The 4,283-nt window shown below is 35.9% G+C and overlaps 1 protein-coding gene across 3 annotated transcripts in view; it reads right to left on the reverse strand.

Annotated features, from left to right (window-relative positions):
• Positions 1-4,283, reverse strand: part of CUNH9orf3 (chromosome unknown C9orf3 homolog) — a 384,867-nt gene that overhangs the window by 344,273 nt on the left and 36,311 nt on the right. The window lies entirely within an intron of this gene.

Consider the following 4,283-nt stretch of genomic DNA (forward strand, 5'->3'; position numbering starts at 1 on the left):
AAAAAAAAAAAAAAACAAAAAACAAAAAACTTTTCCCTTATAGTGAGATATAAAACAATTAACATTCTTTTTCTCTCCACTGAATTAGTTTTATTGTTTTATATCTCACTAAAAGGGAAAGTTTTAAAATTAAAAGAATGAGCAGAAGATGTGTTAAAAGACAATTCTAAGAGGGTCCTTATCTAACAAAAGCAATCAGTGTAACCTGGTTCTGTGTACCCTCAATGAATCCCCAACAATAAAAAAAAAATCTTCCTGGTCCCATACCAGCGCAGTAAATATAAGAGAAAAAATGTAGTTCTTGTATTTTGACTTCATCCTGATTTTGTCTAAAACAAAGACATATCATCGTACTTTATGAATGTTTAAATTTTAATATTACTTTCACTTATATATTTTCCCAGTTAGTTTTTTTTTTTATTTTTAACACCAATCTAAGTAATTATAGTTTTTCTGATAAATTTCCTATATGTAACTGAATTTCCGCTCCATTAAAACTCACATTCAGTGATGTCATCAGCATAAGTCCAGATCTCCTAGACCACCCGGCTGCTTCCACAACTATTACAATGATCCTAAGGGAAAAGGGGATGGCTTACCCAAGAGAAGGCTTTGGTTTTAAGTAACATTTTATTTAGGAGAATCAAAAAATGCAAGGAAAATGAAGAAAACACACAAATGTTTCCATTTTTAAAGTCTTTTCCCTTAGGTATATTGAGGATCTAATATATGTGCTGCCAAAGCAAGCACGAGGTATACTGAGGATCTAGAATCAAAGAGATATTGTCTCATTCCTTTCTAAAGATTTTGTGAAAACACTTTTACACACCCTTAACCCTATTGTTGGTCTCATCAAAATATTTTAAAGGGTACACACACCTACACACCACACGAAACTAAGTATCTTTTCTAAGAAGTGTGTTGTATTAGATTTAATGTATATATTCCTTCTGTCAGTCATTTTTATATGTTCTCTACAATCCATAATCTGAATGATGGAGGCAAGAAAGACCATTTGGGTTCAAGAGTTGGCACAACCCTCAAATGGTTAAATTAAGGTAAGGAAATGGAGTTTTCTACTTCCAGATCTTTCACATGAGAACTAGAGTGATAATGGGAAAGAAATTATCGATGGTTATTTAAAAGAAATCCTCTTTTATAAACTTCAAGTGCATTTCTTCTCCATAGAACATTTCCACTTGGCAAAAGTGGGAAGACAGCTTACAAGAGGGGAATTTCAACATAGAAAGATGGGGACTTCTTTTCAAATTTGATGTTTTATTGTATACCTTTTTTTATTTTAGAAGGGTTTTATATTTATTTTAAAAATCACAACAATAATAAGGTTGCCACATACCCATGCCCAGTTTTCCCCATCATTGCCATTAGTATGTTATATTTGTCACAATTAGTGACCCAGTACTGACACACTGTTACTAACAAACATGCAGCCTTCATTCAGATTTCCCAAGTTTTCCCTGAATGCCCTTTTTCCATTCCAGGATACCGTGTCAGGCTCCTCTTACTGTGACGGTTCTAAAGCTTTGCTTGTTTAGGCTGACTTCACAGTTTGGGGGAGTATGACTGATTCAGGTATTGTGTCAAATGTTCCTCAACTGGGACATATCTGGTGTTTTTCTCATGAGTAGATTGGGGTTAAGGGCTTTGGGGAGGAGGACCACAAAGATGCCATTTTCATCACATCATACCAACAGAACATACTATCAACATGACTTATCACTGCTGCTGTTGACACTGACCATCTTGCTAAGGTAGTACTGTCCGATTTCTCCAATGCGAAGTTACTCCCCTCCCCCTATTTCCATACTCTTTGTACTCTTTGGAAGGGAGTCGCCATGTATGGTACACACTTCAGGAGTGTACCACACTTCCTCCCTGAGGTTGAAATGTGTACATAACTTATTTGGAATTCTTCTGCATTGTAGAATTGTCTATATTTCCCCATGTTTGTTTATTCAATCATTTATTCATTTCAGATTGGATTCATAGCTATTTATTTTTACACTTCAAATTATCAAAAACTACTTTAAATATTCTGGGCTCTGCACCTGTGACACAAATGGCTAAGGCGCCAGCCACATACACCTAAGGTGGCGGGTTCAAATCCAGCCCGGGCCCGCCAAACAACAACAGCTGCAACCAAAAAATAGCCAGGCATTGCGGCGGGTGCCTGTGGTCCCAGGTACTTGGGAGGCGGAGGCAGGAGACTCGCTTGAGCCCAGGAGTTGGAGGTTGCTGTGAGCTATGATGCCACGGCACTCTACCCAGGGGAATAACTTGAGGCTCTGTCTCAAAAAAAAAAAAAAAAATATTCTGCTGCTCAGCTTTGGCCATTAGTAGCTCTTTCAGATGGTTCCTTGTCCCTTTGCCATATCCCCACCATATGGCTTGTGCTACTATATGAGCACTTCCTTTTGATGATGCTACAACAAGCTCCATCCTCATCTTATGTATTTCCTGCCCCAATTCTACCCATTCTCCAAAAAGCCCTCCATTATTGGAGAATGGTATTAGAAACCAAGATCTTGGCTAGATGCACTCACTTCTAGACCCTCTCAGCTGATAAGCAAAGATATATACATAGGTATACTAACCTATGGAAAGACACATATCTATAATTATTTCTATATGCAACTACCTGTATTTAAATTAGGCTAAACATGAGTTCCCTGTAGTGTCTCCAACTCTACTCACTACTGCATGAACCATTTCTAACTTCTTCCCCCACTACTACAGTGAGAAACCTGGCTTCTGCCATCTGCCATCCAATTACTTAACTGCTCAACTCCAGGACACATGAAAAGTGTGGTACCAAAACTGTTAACCTGTATCCTCAGAGAAAATAACTTTATTAACTAAATGACAGTAATGACTTTTGCCTTTAGTTCTACAGACTCCATTCATTTCCAAAGTAACTTAGGACAGCACCTTTTCCTCCCACCCCCTTTAATGAGGTTGTTTCATACATTTATAATACAGTTACACTGTTGTGTCACATTCTTTTATTCTATCCCAGGATCATGCAGCCTCCTAAATGATTATTCATTTATTATCAAACAAAATGATTCAAAATGATTTAAGTTTCATTCCCAGCCAGGATAGGTAAGGGTGAAAAGGGGAGAAGCCAGTGATGGAACTTGAAAGTTATTGATTTAGAGATTTTCTTAAGTTTTTGTCTAATCTCTTGTTTAAGACCATGAATTTAGTGAAAGATAATATATTAAATTTATCTTTGAAATATACTTAAAAATTTTGCATAAGTCAGTGACATAGCCAAGATCAAAAGAAAAGTTTTCTCCTTTTCACACGTGAGATATAGAATTTTCTAGGAGTTTCCAGTAGCTTTCTTCAATTTTCTTACCTGTAAAATGGAAATAAAAGTTTCTCATCCAGGACTGATAAATTTATGGGAGGTATACTGACATAATTCTGCCACTCAAGGGTAAATATGTAGCAACTATTTCAGTTTTATTAAATATAGAGTCTTTGCCAGTGTTTTCAACCTTTTTTATCTCATGGCACACTTGAACTTATGGTTAAATTTCTACAGCACACTTAAATTATGTTGATAAAAAAAAAAGTAAAAATGGGGAACATATTTACTGTGCTTTGAATATCTTTCAAAAATAATTTAATTAATGGTCTTTAAAAATTTTCACAGTACACCTAAGATCCTCTCATGGCACACAGGTTGAAAATCACTGCTTTGCCCTGGTCAAATAAGCTCTACCTAATTATGCTTTTCACATAACTGTAAAATGTTCTGTTGTTGCCCAATTATATTCATAAAGTACTGTGATCCTGATAATTATGATGCACTCCTGTCACTAAATTATTCCAGTCTAGCAACCTGGCATCCTTAGTCATTTTAAAGTTCTTAAGGTATCCAAATAATTGCTCCTACATACTTTTAAGTACACAGGAGACTTTCGAGAGATTCAGTGGCCATTTGTGGAAGATTATCTATTTTTTTTTTAAGACTAGGCAAGTGCAGTAGTGAGAAAGGGGAAAGAGTTCAATCTGTAACTGACTTGTTAACAATCAAGTGAGATAGATTACCTTGCCACCTTCGGAGCTGCCAGATTATCTTGACTTTAATAGATAAATAAAAAGAAATAAATTAGGGATAAATAATAGATAAATAAAAAGAAATAAATAATTCTGAAAATAAGAAGAAAGAAAAACATCTTTCTAGGATTCCTTTTAAAAATAACGTTTCTTGGCTCGGCGCCTATAGCTCAACCGGCTAAGGCGCCAGCCAC

Source organism: Otolemur garnettii, unplaced genomic scaffold (assembly GCF_000181295.1).
Source record: "Otolemur garnettii isolate 467f Iridium unplaced genomic scaffold, OtoGar3 scaffold00006, whole genome shotgun sequence".
Lineage (NCBI taxonomy): Eukaryota > Metazoa > Chordata > Mammalia > Primates > Galagidae > Otolemur > Otolemur garnettii.